At 56.2% G+C, this 20,183-nt stretch overlaps 2 pseudogenes across 1 annotated transcript; one reads left to right on the top strand and one right to left on the bottom strand.

The window, feature by feature from the left end:
• Positions 1-6,898: 6,898 nt before the first annotated feature.
• On the bottom strand, positions 6,899-7,013 carry LOC149851740 (U2 spliceosomal RNA; annotated as a pseudogene).
• Positions 7,014-8,455: 1,442 nt separating this feature from the next.
• LOC149851741 (immunoglobulin lambda variable 5-45 pseudogene) lies at positions 8,456-17,721 on the top strand (annotated as a pseudogene). Its single transcript, XR_016439556.1, has 3 exons — positions 8,456-8,536; positions 8,659-9,006; positions 17,398-17,721. The product of XR_016439556.1 is annotated as an immunoglobulin lambda variable 5-45 pseudogene (transcript).
• Positions 17,722-20,183: the final 2,462 nt, after the last annotated feature.

Genomic DNA, 20,183 nt, shown 5'->3' on the forward strand with positions numbered 1-20,183 from the left:
ACCTCTTCTACACTTAACCATGGGATAGTGATGGGCCGTACATGCCATATCACATCCCAGCTGTGCCTTATGCCCCACGGGGCAGCTCCCTGGTCACTAGCTGGGAGCCCCAAGAGTGGTTACCCAGTTCCCTCTTGGTACCACTGGGTTGTAACAGCAGGATACAGTTTGCTGGAGGGGAGAGGAACAGCTCTCTTGGTCATCCATAACCATGCACCTGCTCCGCTCAGTTCCACTCCAGTCCATGCTGCACAACAGAGATATTTTGGGTGTGCTGAGACATTACAGTGTGGGCTTCAGACCTTTGATGACACCTTCACGACATCCTCCCGTCAATTTGAACACGCAGAGCATGAGGCATGAGTTTGATACCAGAATCATCTTTCCTGGTTGTCAGTGGGATGATCCCACAGCAGACAGGGGATGACAAGGTTCATCGTTTCCAACATGGGTTTTTTTACATCAGTGCAATGTTTATACATTGTAGCTTCTTGTAACAGGGGGCCTACTGGGGCCGATCTCCGCGTGGCCCGCCCACGTATTCTTGGGCTAACCACCCGCCTTCTCGCCCGCCACGTCTTGGTCTTAATTGATTAGTTAATAGATGTGATTAGGTGGGAGGCGGCCCATTTTCTGCCCCACTGCTAGAGGCCACTATCTGCAGCTTCATTCCTCCCCTACACCGCAGCCCAAGCCTTGGCGATGACATCATGATGTTTTCAAATGTGCCAGTTCCCCACGATGGGACCCTGCACGAGTTCCTCCCTTCAGGTAGACACTGCCCCCATCATACTGGGCCACATATCTCCCCGCCACCACTTCCCCTTCGCGTGCGGTCCCCTCACTGGGACCTTCGGCTCACACTAGCCCTGGTCCACCTCCAGGCCAGTCGGGACCCCAGTCCCCCAGCTCTTGGGCATCCCTCTCCGTGGGCCTTGTTGCCTTTCTGACCCTCCTGGTCCTGGCCCCCACCTAGGCCAGTTGTGAATCTCTGGCAGGCCTCGCTGTATGACCTGTACTCTTTTCCCACGGTCCCCCTCTCTGGGTCCTGCTTTACAGGCATGGGGAGCTGGGGTTACCTCACAGGGGACTCTCACTCCCCCCCGGGCAGCAGGTCGTGGTACTACCGCTGGTGTTACATTTGACCCAAACTCTGCCTCCCAGCATTGGAGCACTTACTGGGCTCAGGACTGGGCTCTCTCTCGCTGGCCAAGCCCCTATTCTCCCTTCACTGGGCTCCACATTGCCCTCTCCCTGGGGCTTCTGATCACTGCCCCTCTCGCTGTGGCGCCTCAGCTCTGCCCCCTCTCGACCGGGGCTCAGATGCTATACTCGGCCCAAACTCTGCCTCCCAGCATTGGAGCACCTAGTGGGGTCAGGACTGGGCTCTCTCTGGCTGAGCCCCTTCTCCCATCACAGGGCTCCACACGCTGCCCCCCCGCCACACACACACACACACACACACACTGGGGGCTCCACACACTGCCCCCCCCACACACACACAACCGGGGGCTCCGCACACTGCCCCCCCCACACACACACACCTGGGGGCTCTGCACGCTGCCCCCCCACACAACTGCGGGCTTGCACGCTGCCCCCCCCATCCCCAACTGAGGGCTCCACACGCTGCCCCCCCACACCCACGCACACCTGGGGGCTCCGCACGCTGCCCCCCACGCACACACACACACACAACTGGGGGCTCCGCACTGCTCATAACGCCCCCTTTACTCAAGGTCTCAGGGCTTCCCCCCACAGGCGGGCTCAGGTCGCTGTAGCCGTGCCTGGCCCCAGCTCTCCTCCCTGGGGTCTCAAACCCCCACAACTACCTCTGGAGTACCACGACCCACCCTAAGGTGAGGGCTAGGGCTTAAAGCGCCCCAACTCGCCTTTCACCAGGGTGATCACAGGGCCCACTTGGCCAGGGCCAGGAGGAGGTTGACCAGGAGGTCCCAGGACTTGGTGGGGCCACGGATGGGGTGACCAAAAACAAAAAGGTGGGGGGTGAAATTCAACCAGAACCTCGAGAGGAGGTTCTGGAGCTGGAGGTGGAGCAGCCTGGCGCACTCGAGGGCCACGTGCGCCAGGGTCGCCCTCTGCCCGCAGAAGGGGCAGGAGACCGGGGTGTCCATGAAGCTCACCACGTACATGGCCGTGGCAATGGCTCCATGGAGGAGCCGCCAGCAGAGGTCCCCAGTGGCTCATGGGGTGAGGGTGGAGTACAGACTCAGCCACTGGGGTGCCCCAGCCACACAGGACTTGGCCAACAAAAGCAAGGACATCAGGAGGTAGGGCAGATTTCACCTCCCAGACCAAATGGCAGGTTGTACGTGTCGTGGCTAGACCCCTGCGCCAGGCCAGCAGAGCGGGCTCCCGCCTGCCGTAGTCCAGGAGGTCTCCAATACGGGCAACGCCAGCCAGGATCAACTTCTGTCGCAACTCGGCGGTCAGCACCTCCAGCTGGGTCAGAAACCTCCTGCTGGAGCATGGAGCAGGGACCGCGGGAGGGCACTGCGCGCCCACCATCGTTAACTCGTCAGTACTCGAACTAGAGTTCACAAATGAATTGATATTGGAGTGGGCAGGCAACTAATTAAAATGCTGAGGAGAAGGAGGGGCCAAGAGCCATAATGTTTAGCCAGCTAAGCTAAGAGTTAAAGCTTTGGCTGGATATCCGCTGGGCTTTATGTGGGAGTTTGTGTATAAGAGCACAAAATAAACACATGCACAGGAATGTATTAACCCAAATGTAAGTATCTTGTTAGATATAACAGAATATAAGTTATAAAACGGGATAAAACAGTAAAAAAAGGTATATTAACATCTACCAGAGTCACACAGTAACGTTCAAGCTGGGAACACGCAGATAACAAGCTGGAGTTGCTTCACAATCCTGGCTACTGGCCCACAGATGCACAAACTCATACTCCCGCTCTCATGCAACAGTCTCTTCTCTGTCAAACGGTCTATTGTTACACAGCTTACATACACCAAACCTTTTTTATAGGCACACTGAACGACACAGGGACTTCCTGCCCCTGGGGCAGGGGGCTGGACTCGAGGATCTTCCAAGGTCCCCTCCAGCCCTAATGTCTGCATCTATGAAATGTCTAGGAAAACCTTGCACTCACCGCTCATCAGGTGGACGCTCACCACTACGCACGCTCCACAGCAAACCTGGGTCACTTATGTCAGCAAAGGGCAAGAGCCCACTCTTGCTAGAATAATCTTAACTGAACTGACTACTACACGGGCGCAGCATAAGATGTTATGTACTCAAACAGCAACTATAACAACTTAGGCAGGGGAGTTGTCCAGGGGACTAAAAATTCCTGCCGTCACCATGCCCCACACCAGGGCAGTCTCAGGACGAGCACAGTACGGCAGCAGGTTCCTTACACTTCGGTGTGGGGCAGGCGAGGGAATGCACTAACCCCCGTTGCAGACCGAGTGCTGGCGCTGAGATGGGCTGTTGTGGGCTGGGCTGAAGGGGCTGGCACTCCCAACTGTGTTCCCACCGCATCCTGCTGTGGGTCCCTGCGCCATGGTCTCCAGAGCAGCTCGACCTAGAGAGCTGTGGGACAGGACAGGGGGCACCACCCAAACCCCAAACCTGTGTTGGGAGAGAGGAGAAGAACAGGGGACAAATTTGCATGAAGGGGCCAGTCTGAACAGAGGGAATTTAAGAGACTCATGGAGTCCCAGCCAGAGACCCACTTGCCTGAGGAAGCCAAGCTGACTGGATCCCCAACATGGCCTGGGCCCCGCTTCTCCTCATAGCCCTCAGTTATTGCACCCGTACTATGAAGGGACAAGATCTCACGGTCTCCCTGCCCAGGGCCATTTTCACTTCCCCACATCCCTGCATTGTGAATTATACTAATGAACTGTACTCATTTACTACAGTAAATTATACTAATGAGATTTACAAGAACTTTCTTCCAATATTTTCTCCTCTTCTTTCAGGTTCCCTTGCCCAGTGTGTGGTTACTCAGCCATCATCAGTGTCGGTGTCTTTAGGACAAACCGCTCAGCTCACCTGCTCTGGGAACAACATAGGTGGCAAAAATGTGAGCTGGTACAAGGAAAATCCTGGCAGTGCCCCACGACTTGTTATATACAGTAATAACAACAGACCCGCCAGCACGCCTGACCGATTCTCTGGTGCCAGCTCTGGTGACACGGCCACGTTGAGCATCACTGGAGTCCAGGCTGGGGACGAGACTGATTATTATTGTGTTGCATGGGATAGCGAGAGCAACTCTTTACACAGTGACACGATGCACTGGGGAAGTGATACAGAGATCTCCGGTTGTTTCTGTGATGCTATGACCGGCCAGCTCAGCTGTGGGGAAGCAGATTTCACATGCCACTTCCCAGGGATCCCTCCAGGCATGCTGCAATCACAGCCTGTCCCCTCCCCACAGAGACAGTCTCACCTAACACCCAGGACACTGTGCAGGGCAGGATGGTTCAGAGCCCTGGGATCTTCTCTTGCTCCTGCCAGAGCCCCCACCCAACTGGGTGCCCCACTCTCATCTGTCACCACACTGGGTGCCCCGCTAAACGAGGACACCTCACCCCTGGTACCATCCACAGTGCGACTCTGCTTTCTGAAGCAGTCCTTCCACAGGGGGACAAGCTCCTGTCTCCTCCCATCTTTAACAGAGGTCTCCTCCCTTCCTCCCAGGGATTGCAGCTCCCCTGGGAAGACTGACTCCTCTTGGAAGGAAGGTGTCAGGGAGCTCATTTTTAACAGGAATCTGCCAGGAGTCGGAGCCCTGCATGAAGCCACAGAGCTGGGACAGGCAATCAGGACTCGTAGTAGAGATGATATCTTTTATTAGACCAACAAGATTTTTGCAGAAAAATTACTTTAATTGCAAGCTTTCGGGTACAAATACCCTTCCTCGGGCATTGGAGAAGAGATTGTGAAAATTCTCCTGGGTAGAACTGAAAGTTCATATTTCATAGGACTTCACAGAGGAGTCAATAGATGGAAAACTCCTCTGGGCAGATATTTATAGCTAAGAAAGAGAGAGAGAGAGAGGAGGAAGGACAGCAAGTGCCATCCAGCCCCCCAGAGAGGGTGGGCAGGGACACTGTGATTGCATTGGGCTGGATGGCAGCAGCAGCACTTTCCCTGTTGTTCTTCTGCTGGGAATCTGAGCGGTTGGTGCGAGCCTCAAGGGGGGACCACTGAGGTGTCACCCACGATGAGTGCCTGCTCGGTTCCTTACAGCAGGGCTACCTTTATCCCCTGCAATATGTTCACTCTGCTCAAATAGGAACCCCAAAACCCTCCGCAATTACCAGCTGATCCATTCCCCCAGGAGATGTGAGTTGGGGGAAAAGGGCTTCAAGCAGGTGTGAGACGGGGGTAACAGAGTTTGTGACTTCACGCCTAAGAGGACAGAAAAGTCTTTGGCCAAACTGAGCCCTCTCCCCAAACCTCAGCTCCCAGTAGAGTGACATCAGAGCCCAGAGAGTGAGGCCCAGTATGACTGACTCCTTGACAAACAGGCCTGACATCAGTGGAGCTGCAGGGAGGGTGGGAACTGATGCGGAGGGGTCTGTGTGCGGGTAGGAGCAGGGATCAGCCTCTCCGGGAGCCCTGCAAGCAGGTAGCTGCTCTGCTGAGGCAGGGTCCAGCTGTGAGATCCCTCCCGGGTCCAGCACCAGCATCACTCCAGGGTCCAGGCGTCAGCATAGCGCACACACAGAAGATGCAGTAGTTTCAGCACAGAGGGGCTTTGGTGCCTGCTGTTCTGAGGCAGCAGAAGGCAGCTGAACCAAGCCAGGGATGCTCGTGGACATTTTCTGTCTGTACAGCTGTGACAACCAAGCTGAGGACAAGAGCTCAGATGCACAGCCCTGGGTGAGTTGCCCCACTGCTACCCCATGGTCTCTACCACAGGGTTCAGTGGTGCCAAGGCCTACAGTGACTGCCCTCCTCACCATCACTGAATGATGCTTCCCTGAAGCCAGGGAATGACACTGGCAGGACCCCCTGCCCTTTCCCAGCAGCCCCATCTCCGCTCTCGCTCAGCAGCATGATCAATCACACTATCACAACCCAGCCAGAACATGCCCAATACCAGCCATTTCCCAGGCTCACTGAGCATGCAATCCCCATTTTAACTTCAGCCAGGCAGGCTCTGTCCAAAGCCTCGCACAGCACCACCAAATTCCCAAATGGCCGAGAAGCTTTGAGAAGCAGGCCGTGGATATGGTGACACTTTTCCTACTGGGAGGGGGCCCTTTCACTCCACCCAGCTGCTGGGACACTTGCTCTCTCCCCTCCCGCCAGCTCCAGCGTCCAACCCAGCCCCAGGGAGTCTGCAGTCAGCACTGGGGTCTCCTTGTGGGCACTAAGGTTTGGGATTCAGCTCTGCCACGCAAAACAGCTGGCTCCACGTTCCAGTGGGATGAGGAGCGAAACTCCTCCACCAGAGCACACTGCCCTGTGCACAGCACGTCTCAGCAAACTGCTCGGCTAATGTGCAGAGGAGAAAAGGTTGAGAAACACTACGTGAAAATCTCCATGAAACTCTCCTGCCACCAGCAGTAGCCTGGCAGCATCCCCCAGCTTGTGATGTTCAAGGATAAGGAGAGATCCTCTGATGTCCCTGCCCGGTCTCTGGGGCCAGCCCTGCTACCGCAGCCACACTGGCCATCACCAGAGTCCAAGCCCAGGCCGAGGCGGACTATTACTGCCAGGTGTTGTTCGAAGGCGGCAGCACTCATCACAGTGACACAGGAAGAGGGGAAATGGGACAGAAGCTTCTTGTTCTGAAGAGGAAACACTTGATACCAAATATTCCCCTGAGACGACAAGCTGCAACTGTCAGCAAGGCTTTTTTTTTTTTTTTTCTTTTTTTTTTTTTTTTTTTTTAATTTTTTTTGCACCGGTCCTGGAAGCACTGTCATACCAGGTCAATGCATGGAGTGGATGGAGCACGCTCCGGTTCCACCAACCAACACCAAAAAGAATTTTAAAAAAATAGAATTATGTAACTTAGCTGAATAAAATATGTGAGCACCCTCTGGTGACAGACCCTAGGGAAAGCTCAGGATTGGCGCGGGGCATGTAGCCAGGGCCATCACCCACGGCATGACGGTGTGAGCCTTCACCCCTCCGAGGGGCTCCCTGCTCACGGCACAGCCCCCCACAACAGCCCTGCCCCGCGCAGGGTGTGCGCGGGGCCCTTCTGCAACCGAGTGCCACGTGTCCCCACCCTGTGCCCAGCTTCCCTGCAGGCAGCCACTTGTCAGCCGGCAGATCCCAGGCCCAAGTCCCGTCCTGCTGGCTGTGCTGTCTGGGTGAGGGGCTGGGCCTGGCTGAGTTCGGGGAGCAACACTCCTGCCGTGGCTCCTGTTCCTCATCCTGCCGTGGCTCCCAGTGCTGCAGTGGGACACGCTGCCCTCCCTCCCCCTCCATCTCCAGAGCAGGCGTCTTGCACCAAGCTAGGTGACAGGCAGAGCAGGAGTGAGGCTCCCCTGCCCAAAACCTGCACACGGTGAGAAGGGAGGGCTAGTCAGGCTGGCACACGATCCCCAAGTTGCCTACTCAAGGTGACCCGACCCAGCCCTGCTGCTTGTGCTCCGGGCACCAGACCTCAGCAGTCCTGCACATGGCCCTGCTGTAGCTGGGCAGGAAGAGGCGCATGGGGCAGAAACAGAAGATCGGTCCCCCTTCCTGCAGCCCCGTCCCCTCCCCCTGCCTGCCTGGCTCCCCCCTGCAGGGGACAGTAGTACAGGCCGACCAGGATCCAGCCAGCTGCTGGGACACTTAGTACCCGCGTTTCACTCAGCTCCAGCTCCAGCTCCAGCTCCAGCTCCAGCTCGGGGCAGTCTGCAGCCAGTGCTGCTGTCTCTTCCTGGCCCCAAAGCCTGGGGGCCAGGGCCTGCCAGGACAGCACCTTGCACCCAAGTGAAAGCCATATGACCAGCCCCTGCCCATGGGAACAAACCGCATGCACTGAGTGTCTGAGTCCTTCGAGGCACGAACTCTGTGGGATGAGCTTGACTTTGAGATCAGTTTGCAGGTTGGGGGGGATTCTTGCTGCCGTCCTCATCCTCCACCCCTTCCACGGGGACAAGGGAACGTAACTCCCCTGCCTCCCTTCTCACCTTCAAAGAAGACCTGCATGCCCCCACCCACCTCCCTCCTCCGGGATGGGGCCCTCTGCATGGCCTGGCGGAGGAGTGGGCAGCGCCCAGGACAGAGTGAAGAAGGGCGTCCACTCCTTACACATTGGCTCTTTATGCAGGGAGATCCTTTTCTTGTGGACTGACCCCGCTTGCACGTGGCTCCTCCCCTGTGCCCACAGGGGCCAGTCAGACAGGAGCACATTAGCAACAAGGCCCCACTTCCTTGCTCCCCTCCCCTCCACTTCCCCTCACTGCCTATATAAGAGGCAGGCATGGGAGGGCATTTTCGGTGTGTTTGCCCCTCTCTCCCCTGCAAGGGCCCGTGATCTCCTCGCCATGCTGTGGGCTCCCCTCCTGGTCCTGGTGGGGACGTGGTGCGCAGGTGAGAGTGGGCAGAGGGATCATTACCCAGAGAAGTGGCTGCTGCAGCCAGCGCCCCAAGCACAGGACCAGCAGGAGGGCAGCACTGGGCGCATGTGACGGGGTCTGCATGTTGTTTTCCAGGTGCCAGATCACAGTCTCTGCTCACTCAGCCGCCCTCACAGTCAGTGTCCCCAGGGACCACCGTGAAACTCTCCTGCACCATGAGCAGTGGGAACAGCATCAGTGGCTACTATGTGAACTGGTACCAGCAGAAACCTGGGACCCCCCCTCAGTACCTGCTGTATTACAAGTCGGACTCTGAGAAGCACCAGGGCTCCGGGGTCCCCGCTCGCTTCTCTGGCTCCAAGGACACGTCCAGTAACAGCGGCTACCTGACCGTCGCCGGGGTCCTCGCGGAGGACGAGGCTGACTATTACTGTGCTGTGTGGCACAGTGATGCTTGTCACAGTGGCACAGCCACAGGGGGAAGTGAGACAAAAACCTCCTGTGCCCTCCCCCAGCCGGGAGCCGGCAAGGAGCCTCTGCAGGGGAGCGACCGGTTCTCTGCCAACCCCCGTCTGAGTGGGATGTCGGGAGCTCTTCCCTTGTTTCCCCCACGGAGCCCCTCTGCTCTCTGTGACATGTCTCCTCAAGTGTCCAGAGTCAGGACATCGTAGAGCTGCGGAGCTGCCCCTCTCCTACCTGACTCCTTCCACCTTCCCAGTGTCACCCACCGTTACGCAGCCACAGCCCCGTCCTCTCAGCACGTGAACAAACTGTTAGTCTTGGAGGAAATGCCTGTGAGGCCCTTGTTTTACTTTTAAAATGTGGAGCCAGGACAGAGAGAGATGTGGAGGCAGCAGAGACTTTCCCCTCTGCCCTCAGCTCTGATTAGAGCAGCCACCAAGGTTTGGGGTCAGGGCCATGACAATGACAATGACCTTCTCCTGCACCGAGGCCTTAGGGGAACGACACTTGAGTCTCTTGGCCCCAGAGGAGCCTTCTCTGTGCACAGATGGAGCCTTTTGGGTCACTTTGTCCCTGAGATTGGACCGGGTTTTATTTGCACGTGTTCTTCCCTATGTCCCTAACTTTCTCTGAGAGCAGGCAGCGAGCAGGAGCCAGATCTGCCCAAAGGGGCCGTTCCCATCTCCAGGGGTTTAAAAGGACTCAAAGACCGTTGGGTTCAGGAAGTCAGGCTAATCTGGATTCCCACCATGGCCTGAGCCCCCTGTCCTCCTCGTCCTGCTCACCACACTGGCATGGTGAGGAAGAAGGGCCTTTTCTATGTAACTTCCTTGACAGAGGTTTTCCTTTCTCCAGCCTGCTCTGCCTCCAATGTGTGTACTCTCTCTGTACATTTACTCACATTTGACTATGCCCAATGTTTTCCCCTCCTGTCCCAGGGTCCCTTGCCCAGAACATGGTGACTGGGCCACCATCAATGCCTATGTCTCTGGGACAAAGATAAACTGGCCTCCTCTGAGGACAACAGAGATATCAAAAGAGCGCAGAGTCAGTGTACCAACAGGAGCCTCACAGGGCCCTCATGCTCATTATGTCTGATGCTATACGCAGACCCTCCAGCATCCCTGACCGAGTCCTGGGTTTCAACTCCAGTAACACAGCTACGCCGCCCCTTGCTGGACTCCAAGCTCAGCATGAGGCAGTTCATTACTGCCAGATGTGGGGCGGCAGCACTTTCCACAGTGGCACTGCAATGGGACGTGAGACCCAAGCCTTCTGCTGTCGCACCCCACCCTTACCGTGTATGTTTACGGCGGTCTGAGCGCCAGGCCTGCATCCACTTGACTGAAGTAACGGACAAGTTTTTGTTAGTAGATACTGGAGAGCTCCCCTCAAGTCAATCAAAAGATATCACCCAGAGATCTCACTCCTGATCTTCCAGGAGACCAACAGTGCCTTTGACTGGCTAGTGCTTCCCAGATGGTCCCCAGAGGCAGCAGAAGTGTTCCCAGCCCAGAGTTCAGAGTCCTCCCACCTTTTCCCTTCCAGTCTTAGCAGTGTCTAGGTTGCAAAGTTTAATGAGTGCAAACGCCATACTCCGTAGTAGAGCTCAGCCGTGGGATTGTGTGCATTGAGGCAGGGAGTGAACTGTCCCCCAGCCCAGCTAGCTCAGAAATACATGGCTTCATGCCAGGGTCACACCCAGGGGCAGATTACAGCAGCAGATCCAGCAGAGATTGGGGGTCTTGCAGGACAGGCACAGAGCAACACCCCCAGTCACAAACCTCCCAGGAGATATGCTTGGAAACAACAGGAGGGACCAGTTTCTCGGCCTGCTCTTGCTTCAGCTGCCATTTGCTGACACTGACCATCACAGGAGTCCAAGCTGGTACCAGCAGAAATCAGGGCCACCGCCCCGCAGCACCTGCTGTGTTACAACTGAGACTCAGATAAAGACCAGGGCTGCGGGGGCCCGCTCACTTCCCTGGCTCCAAGGACACGTCCAGTAACACCGGCCACCTGACCATCGCCGGGGTCCTTGCAGAGGATGAGGCTGACTACTACTGTGCCATGTGTTTTAGTTCAACAGTGCGCTGCCACCATTTTCTTCCCACTGACATGCATTTCTCTGCTTATACAACTGCATGCTTCACAGCGCTGAGCGCTTTTCAAAGTGCTTGGCACTGCAGCGCTTTCACCTGTAAAAAGCCCTAAGTGTCTTCCTTAAGAGAGGTTTTCTTTTCTCTGCCTCCTCTAGCTGCAATGTGTGTTGTCTCTCGGTACATTCACGCACATTGGATTTTTCCAATGTTTTCCCCTCCTATTCCAAGGTCTCTTGCCCAGAATATGGTGATTCGGCCACATTCGGTGTCTGACTCTAGGACAAAACTAGACTGACCTCCTCTGACAACAACATAGAGCGTGCGCTGGTACCAACACAGATTAGCATTGCTGTCTTGCCCCCTTCTCCTTAGCACGTTGCTCAGCACAATGTGGAGATGCTCCTTGCTGGAAAAGGTAGATCTGTTCTAGGATGTGATGTGAGCACTCCTGACATGGATTATCCTGCTTGACCGTGTGGATGTTCACAGTCTAAAGGTGTTTGACGCATGCTGAGTGTGCAGGCGTCCTGGCCCTTGGGAAATCAGGCTTCAGTTATAATAGCAATGCCAAGTCCTTCCAGCAGGTGGAGGCAGGGCCCGAATAATGCGCAATCAAAGTAGGCATATGCCCAGGGCCCTGAGCTCCCCGGGGTCTGCTCCTTCCCTCTGTGCCGGCTGTGTCGCAGATGGCCCTGTCCACCTCCTTTCCCTTCCCTTCCCCTCTGCCAGATGCTTCCTAGCATCAGCTCCAAGCCCCGCACCCTATGGGTGGCAGCACCACTTTGGGAAGGGGGTCTCGACCAGCCCAGGGCCCACAAGCTGTTTGCCTAGGACCCACTGAAGCAGGGGCGGGCAATTATTTTGGGTGGAGGGCCACTTACCAAGTTTTGGCAAGCCATCGAGGGCCACGTGACAGGCAGCCAGAGGCAGAAAAATATTAATTTTTTAAAAGTTTTAGGCGCCCCTGCGGCCCAGGTAGAATGACCACAGGCCGCATTTTGCCCACCCCTGCACTAAAGGGTCAATCCGGCCCCGGGCAGGAGTGGGCCACACCGCAGGCTGCACGGGGCTGTGACAGGCTGCGGTGCAGGAGAAAGGGAAGGTGGGCACTGCTCAGTGTCTCGGACAGACCAGCCAGGCTGGCGCAGACGTTAGTCCCTACGGGCAGAGCTCTTTCTTGTGCTGTGCAACCAGGGCTGCCCTGAAGCCTGGACAGAGCCGAGAGTGTGTTGAGCCATGTGTGGACTGCAGGGACTCAGCTATAACATCCCCTGCCACCCCCACATCTGGCCTGTCCCATACCTGAACCTGTCTCACCTGCACATCACACCGAGCCAGTGCACAGGAGCATGTCATTTCAAAGCACCAAGCGGGTGAGTGCTCCCCACGCTCCTGGGAGGTGGAGAAGGAAGAGGCACTGCTCCTCGCTGCTCACATGGGAACCTAAGAGGGGACCAACCAGCGCTAGGTCTGGGGGCAAAGTTCCCAGCCCAGGGCCAGTCCCTAGTTGCTCAGGGAAATCCCCACCCAGCCCAGAGCTGCCTGGGAGCTGCCCCAGAAGTGAGACAGCTCCTGGCCAGCCCCAGGCTCTTCACGGAAGTCCCCACCCAGCCCCGGACCGGCTGGGAGGTGTCCCAGAGGCAGGACAGCTCTGGGCCAGCCGCCAGCCGGGCAGGGAAGCCCCGCTGGCTCTGGGTATGGTCTCCATGCGCAGGGGCTGGGAGTGCTGTCTCCCGGCCCAGGGTGTGATGTGTCCAGGGCAAGGAGACAATTGCTGCTGCAGCTGGCAGATGTCTCCTGGCTCCACGCAGACACTAGCATCCCAAGGGAGTCTGGGGCTACCCCAGCTGCTGCGGGGGGCAAGAGCAGGGAGTGCATGTAGACGTGCTCCCGGGGAGTGCTTACTGAATAGTAAAATTCTGCGCAGGAAGTCTTGTTGCATTCATAGCCCATGTAGACGTGCCCAGCAAGAAGTTAGTACTGCTGTTAGGGACTGGGGGAGTTGGGGTGGGGGTTGCTGGTATCACAAGGTGATGCTGAAGTGCAGCTGCCTCCTGGGAGGGTTGTTTGTTCACCTCAGATTCTGCTAATCCTTGTCCAGGCCAGTGCAAGAGCCTGTGTCACCCCCACAAGTACTGTAGATGGGATGTGACTTAGGGTGCCCAGTGATACACAGCAGCACAGTGACAGGGATACTGGCAGCAGCAGTTCACTGCTGATCCCAGCAGCTGTTTGGGACTATCAGGAGCAACCAGAGCTGCACAGATCTCAGCCCCAGTATAGACATGGTCACATTTCCAAATGGCTGAGCAGGATTGAAAAGCAGGTTTTTATTATAATGCCCCTTTCCCACTGGAAGGGCCTTTTGACTGCACCTAGCTGCTGGGACACTTGCTACCGACCCTCCAGCCAGCTCCAGCTCCAGCTCCAGCTCCCAACACAGCCCCGGGTAGTATGCTACCAGCACGGGCAGTCTCCTTGTGGGCACCAAGGTTTGGGTTTAAGCATTGCCAAGGAAACCTGGGGTCTGATCTCCAGTAGGATGTGGTGTGAAACTCCTGCAGCCAGAGCACGCTCCTCTGTCCACAGCATGTCTGAGCAAAGTGCTCAGTTCGTGTGCAGAGGAGAAAAGGTTGAGAAATACTGTGTGTCCTGATACCAGCAAAACCCTGGCATCTTCCCCAAGCTTGTGATGTCCAAGGATAGAGACCCTCGTGTGTCCCTGACCAGTTTTCTGGAGCCATCTCCCGTGTCACGACTGCACTGACCATCACGGGAGTCAAAGCCCAGGGCAAGGTGGACTATTTCTTCCGGGTGCTGATCCAAGACAGCATCACTCATCACATTGGCAAAGACATTGGGGAAATGGGACAGAAACTTCTTGTTCTGAAGAGGAAACGCTTGATACCAAATACTCCCCTGAGAGTACGAGTTGCAACTGCCAACAAGGTTGCTGTGCAAGCACCCACTGGTGACAGACCCCAGGGGGAAAGCTCAGGATCAGCATAGGGCACATAGCCAGGGCCATCACCCATGGCATTATAGTGCAGGCCTTCACCCACCCGAGGGGCTCCCTGGTCACAGCACAGCCCCCCACAACAGCCCTGACCCGTGCAGGGGTGAACAGGGGACTCCTGCGGTCTAGTGCCAGGCACTGTCCCCCTGTGCCCAGCTCCCCTGCGGACAGCCACACGTCAGCCTGCAGATCCCCGGCCCGAGTCCAGTCCTGCTGTCTGTGCTGTCTGGGTGAGGGGTTGGGAGTGACACTCCCGCCGTGGCTCCTGTTCCTTGTCCTGCCCTGGTTCCCAGTGCTGCAGTCAGACACGCTGCCCTCCCCGCCGCCTCCTGCATCTCCAGAGCAGGCGTATGGGACTGAGCTGTGTGACAGGCAGAGGTGGAGAGAGGAGTCCTGCCCAAACCCTGGAGCAGTGTGAGAAGGGAGAGGCAGCCAGACTGGCACCCCACCCCCGTGTTTCCTCCTCGAGGTCACACAGCCCATCCCTGCTGCTTGTGCCAAGGGCACCAGGCCTCAGCAATGCCACGCTTGGCCCTGTTGTGCCCTCAAGGCCCCACAGCTCACAGCAATGAGCAGCTCCCTGGCAGACAAGGGGTCTCCCTCGTGAAGCCCCGCTGCTGCTGCTCTGCCAGCAGCCTCCTCCACCACCACCTGCCCCTGCCCACCACACGCATCACATCAAATTCTTGGTCCTGCTCATCTCCAGCCCACCGCATCCACCCGCCACATTTGTTCAGGTGCATCCTGGATGCCGCGGATGGGAGCAATGCGTGTGCTGTACCGCGTAGCTGAGCCCAGCAAGTGGCCTGCCTCCTCGCTTCTCTGCCTCCACATCCAGTAACACCTGTTATATGCCCGTCCTGGAGGATGCGTCTGCAGGGACTGCCTGCCTTTCTGCTCTAGCAGGGGAATGACTGACCTCTTTCCCCTTGGCAACCTGCCCTGCAAGCTCCAGGTCCTACAGCGCAGCAAGGAGCTCACACTGGTGTCAGAGGGGGAACCTGGTTCCAGAGGAGAGGCTGCCACACAAGGGCCTTCTTGGAGGGATGGTTTGTGCTAATCTCAAATGCTTTAAACTTGCATCAAGGCCGGTTCAAAAACCTATTGTCCCTGCCTATTTTGGGAACGGGGTGGTGGCACAGGGAGCCCAGGTGCTCCTGCTGCAGCAGGCGGGTGCACAGGAGGCACCTGGGGAAATCAGGCTTCAGTTCTCACGGCAATGCCAAGTCCTTCCACCAGGAAGTGCCTTCCTCTATCCAGGCTGGAGGAGTCAGGCCCAAGCCATTATATCCCATGCTACAGGCCGACCCTCTGAGATTCCCTGACCACATCTTGAGATGCAACTCTAGTAACACAGCAACGCTGCCCGGCACTGGAGTCCAAGCCCAGGATGAGACTGTTCATTGCTGCCAGGTGTGGGATGGCAGCACGTACCACAGTGGCACAGTGCAGTGGGGAAGTGAGACCAGACGTAGCCCTTCTGCTGTCAAAGGCCACCTTTACTATTTCCATTTACAGTGGTCTGAGAGCCGGGTCTTCATCCACTTCACTGAACTGAGGGCCAGGTACATGGGCAGCAGATACTGGCAGAGCTCCCCTGAAGTCGGTCAAACTGCATCACCCAGAGATTTCACTCTTGATCTTCCAGAAACTGCGGGTCTCCCTTCCTCCTAGGATTTCACCAAGAAACCAACAGGCCCTTTGACTGTCTGATGCTCCTCATATGGTCCCCAGAGGCAGCAGAAATATCCTCAGCCCAGAGTTCAGAGTCCTCCCACCTTTTCCCTTCCAGGCTTGACAGTGTCTGTCACAGGGCACAATCAGTGCAAACCCCCTTCTCCATAGCACAACTCAGCTGTAAGATTGTCCTTAATGGTTCAATAACCTACCAACCTTGTTCTCTCTGCTTAGCTTCTACTCTGCTCTTTACTCAGTATCATCAACATATTTAATTGTCACGCATTATTTCCTCTGCTGTGAAGCACCTTGAAGGCACCGTGGGTTGCAGCACAAGATAAGGAGTGCAATACAACCTGCTCATCATTGACCACTTGCTTCCCCAGCCCAGTGTACACTAAGACAGGAAGTCATCTGGCCCTCAGCCCAGCTAGATTTGAAATACATGGTCTGACACCAGGGTCACACCCAGGGGCAAGTCACAGCAGCAGATCAACAGAGAACCGGGGTGCTGCGGAACGGGCACAGAACTTCACTCGAGGGTGCAATCCTCCGGAGAGACCTGCATGAAAACAACTGGATGCAAAACAGTTTCTAAGCCTGCTCTCACTCCTGCTGCCAGCTGCAGGGTGTGCAGGGGTGCATGGGGTGTACATGCGCTCAGAGCAGTGGGCGCCACAGCGGCTTCTCTTCCCTGACCGCTTTGTGCCAAGTACCTGCCTGGGGACCGTACTGCCCTAGAGAAAGAGCTGATAAGACCCAGCAGCCATAGCTCATGCGCTGGCAGCAGGACTTGCTGAAATGGGCAGCTAGCACTCTGCTTAGCCCCGTGACTGCCCTTGCTCTTTTTATTTCTGTGGAGCAGTTGGACCTTAGCTCTACACTCGTTACTCAGTACAATGTGGAGATGCCCCTCGCTGGAAAGGGCAGATCTGTTCTGCAGGGTGATGTGAGCGCTCCTAGCATGGCTTATCCTGCTTGAACGTGCACACATTCAGTCTAAAGGTGTGTAACATGTGCTAAGTGTGCAGGCGGCCTGGACTTGGGAAATCAGGCCTCAATTATCCTGGCAATGCCAAGTCCTTCAGGCAGGTGGATCCTTCCTGTATCCAGGCTGGAGCTGAGCCCCTGGTGTCAGGCACAAGCTGCTGGGGCAGAGCAGTCTCCAGACTGGGGTCTCTGCTCCCCCAGCTGCCCTCCTGTTTCCATCCCAAGTGCAGGAGCTGAGGGACACAAGGCACTTCCTGTGTGAAATGAGCTTGATATTTCCCTCCTCAGTCGTATCATATGCAGGGAGGTGTCGGGGGGTGAGTAGCAGCAGCCAGTGACAAGAGACAGATTTGCATGAAAGGGCTGATCTCAGCTCCGGGAGGTTAAGAGGGACTCAGGGGGTCCCAGCCACAGACCGGTTGGCCTGAGGAAGCCGAGCTGCTCCGGATTCCCACCATGGCCTGGGCCCCGCTCCTCGTGGTGCTCACCTACTGCTCAGGTGCTGCTCGGGCTGCACTGATCTCAGCCCTTCAAGCCAAGGGCTCTTGGGGGTTATTCTCACCACACTTCCCCATGGAGCTTTTTCCATCTAGGAGTTTACCCCCGTGTTTTCCCTCCTCCTTTCAGGTTCCCTTGCCGAGTACGTGCTAACACAGCCGCCGACGGTGTCTGTGTCTCCAGGACAAACTGCTCACATCACGTGCACTGGAGAGAAGCTTAACAACAAGTATGCACAGTGGTACCAGCAGAAACCTGGCAGCGTCCCCCGACTTCTTATATACAAGGATAAAGAGAGACCCTCCGATGTCCCTGACCGATTCTCTGGGGCCAGCTCTGGTACCACAGCAACGTTGACCATCACTGGAGCCCAAGCCCAGGACGAGGCTGATTATTACTGTCAGAGTAGTGATGACAGTGACATTCCTCACAGTGACACAGGGCAATGGGGAAGTGAGACACAAACTTCTTGCTCTCCCGGGAGAGGTGTCAGACCTTTGCTTCTCATGCTGGTGAGTGATGCCCTCCATGGGGTAAGTGAAATTGCTGTTCAGTCCCATCCTATAGCTGCTGCGAGGCCAGGCGGGATGCAGGACACCACGACCGTGGGAGTGTCTACATGAGACACTTATTGCATGTAGCCTAATAATACTGCGCAGTAGCTAGCTAGTCCTAACCAGTGCTAATAAACTACTGCACAGTGTTATGAGGTTAGTGTACAGTAAGTGTCAGAAAAAATACTGTCTGTGCGCTGGCACTACAGCGCAGTAATTACAGTCACTGCACATTCAGTTAGTACTTCATTAAAGAAGTACTAAACTAAATGCACAGTAACTACGGCACATTAAAGAACGTGTAGTCATGGCCAGTAACCACGGGGAACAACCTCTCCTCACATGAGTGACCCTGGGAGACACAGGACCACCTCCCTATTCTGGCTATAGGAACACACCTGATACACGCACACTCCCTGCTTGGCCGTGTCTAGGTGTGTGGCACTCACCCCTCTTCTGTTGTCCCCTGTGCATGTGGATGCTCCTCACCAGAAAGCCAGACATGGCTGAACACTGCTCTCCAGGGCTCTTCTGTTTCCACAGCGAGACCAACTCTCTTCGTATAACGGCTTCACCCATGAACCTACTCCTTGCCTCTCAGTGCACCCAGCCTCCAAGTGGATCTTTTTCCCAACCCCTCTACCCCCATGTCCTGTGGGCCTGAGATGCATCTGGGCAGGAGTGAGCACAGCAGCCTCACAGTAGTGGAGATATGGCCTATGAGAAGCCAAGTCGTGGCAAAGAAAAAGGGCAACAGCCCTCATTCAAGGGATCAGGGCCCCGGTGTGACACGGGTGGGAGCAGGCCACCCCGCAGGCTGTACGGGGCTGTGTCAGGCTGCAGTGCAGAAGAAAGGGAAGGTGGGCACTGTTCAGTGTCTCTGACAGACTAGCCAAGTTAGCTTCAGTGATTCACAGATTCATAGATGTAGGGTTGGAGGGGACCTGAGCAGATCATCTAATCTGACCCCTGCTCTGGGCAGGAATGAATACAGGGCCCATGTGACCCCTACTCAGTTTAAGTTCAAATGACCCCAGCTAGGTAGTTATCAAGCCTCCTTTTAAAGACTCCTAAGGTAGGAGCCAGCATCACTTCCCTGTGCGGTGCACGGGGGGCTGCCTTGACCCCTGAACAGAGCAGAGAGGGTGTTGTGCCACATGTGGGCTCCAGGGAGTCAGCTATAACATCCCCTGCAAGCCCCATGCCCAGCTTGTTCCACACTCAAAGCTGTCTCGCCTTCACATCACACTGAGTCATTGCACAGGACTGTGTCACTTCAAAGCACCAAGCTGAGGAGTGCTCCCAGGGCTCCTGGGAGGCGGGGAAGGCAGAGGCACTGCTCTTCGCTGCTCACATGGGAACCTAAGAGGGGACAGACCAGCGCTGGAGTTGGGGCCCAGGAAGGCAGCGACCCCCCTGCACCGATCTCCTTGACAGCTGGCAGGCGTCGTGGCCTCAGCAGGGGCCACCATCCCTGCAGCTGTCACCCCGCCGCACCTTAAGTTAACACACGCAGTGTAGGTTGGACATAGTCTCCAGGCTTTCCTTCTTTAACCTATGCTCTCTCTGGAACTTGTTCAGGATCCTGTAGAGCCAGGGCTGCTCCATGGTCCCCGGTTCCCCACCGTCTCAGGAGGTGACCTGCAAAAAACTTCACTAGACAGGCTGTTTTGTTTTGTTTTGTGGCCCGGTTGCCAGCTTGCAAATCTGGCTCCTATACCGTGCCCACAGGAGCAGGTGGATGTCTGGCATCCCCCTGCCCCCAGCCCATTTCTTTTTGTACAGGGTCTTCCTTGCCACCTTCTCCATTCAGGATCCCCAGATGAAGATGCTCACGGCTCTCTGGATTCTCTGGATGATACACGCTGCAGGGGGGAAGTCCAGCGTGGTGTAGACAGTACGGGTACCAACACCGCCTTTATGAATGCCACATGCCCACACATGGAGAGGTGACACCTGTGCCACATAGTCAACCTCTGCTTCACCTTGGTTTCCTTCTTCTTTCAGGCCCTCCTCCCACACAAGCTTAGGGATGGTGCCAGGTTTCTGCTGGTACCAGGGCACATAGTATGTCTCAAACTCTTCTCCTCTGTACATGAGCTGAGCATTTTGTCCTGGAGACACAGACCCCGTGGGTGGCTGCACAAGCATGTATTCAGCAAGAAAAAAACAGGACAAAATGTGGGAATAAAATCCCTGCTGCCAAAAAGTCCCTCGAGAAGCCGTGTGGAAAGCAACGTAACAATGAACACTTCGGTGCCTTGGCTCTTGCCCACAGAGCACCTGCGCAGTATGTGAGCACTGTGAGGAGCGGGGCCCAGGCCACAGCGGGATCCAGACCAAGTTGGCTTCCTCAGGCAC

Source organism: Crocodylus siamensis, unplaced genomic scaffold (genome assembly GCF_052110815.1).
Source record: "Crocodylus siamensis isolate JL-2025a unplaced genomic scaffold, ASM5211081v1 HiC_scaffold_298, whole genome shotgun sequence".
Taxonomy (NCBI): domain Eukaryota; kingdom Metazoa; phylum Chordata; order Crocodylia; family Crocodylidae; genus Crocodylus; species Crocodylus siamensis.